The sequence below is a fragment of the Nothoprocta perdicaria genome, unplaced genomic scaffold (genome assembly GCF_003342845.1).
Source record: "Nothoprocta perdicaria isolate Ctin4 unplaced genomic scaffold, notPer1 scaffold_4, whole genome shotgun sequence".
NCBI lineage: Eukaryota > Metazoa > Chordata > Aves > Tinamiformes > Tinamidae > Nothoprocta > Nothoprocta perdicaria.
The window spans coordinates 3,761,762-3,762,178 of record NW_020455643.1 but is presented as its reverse complement, the minus strand read 5'-3'; positions in this window follow the sequence as shown (position 1 = coordinate 3,762,178).

Below are 417 nucleotides of genomic sequence, written 5' to 3'. Positions count from 1 at the left end.
GGAGAAAATTTCAGCCCTCTTTTTTTTTCCCCTTTTCCTCGTTTTTCCCTTTTTGTTGTCCACTTCCCCCCCACCCCCAAGCATATCCATTTTGGTCTCCGCAGCTTCTCCAATTCGATACCAAATAAATAAGTCGGGGCGGGGGKCGCTTAGGTAGCGGCTGCAGACGGGATGGTTGTTCCGCTGGGGGGGAAAAACAAATAAACAAACAAATAAATAAATAAATAAAGATAACGGGGGTCTCGGGGAAAATCGAAAATTTTATTAAGAATATTAACCGGGCAGCCCCGGGGGGGGGGGTCTCCTCCGCCCCCGCATCCCCGGCGCGCGGGGGGCGACGCGCGCTCCCGGTGCGACCCCGCCGTGACCCGCGCGGCCGCGGTCGCTTTAAGGGCCGCCGCGGGCACCGGCACCGGG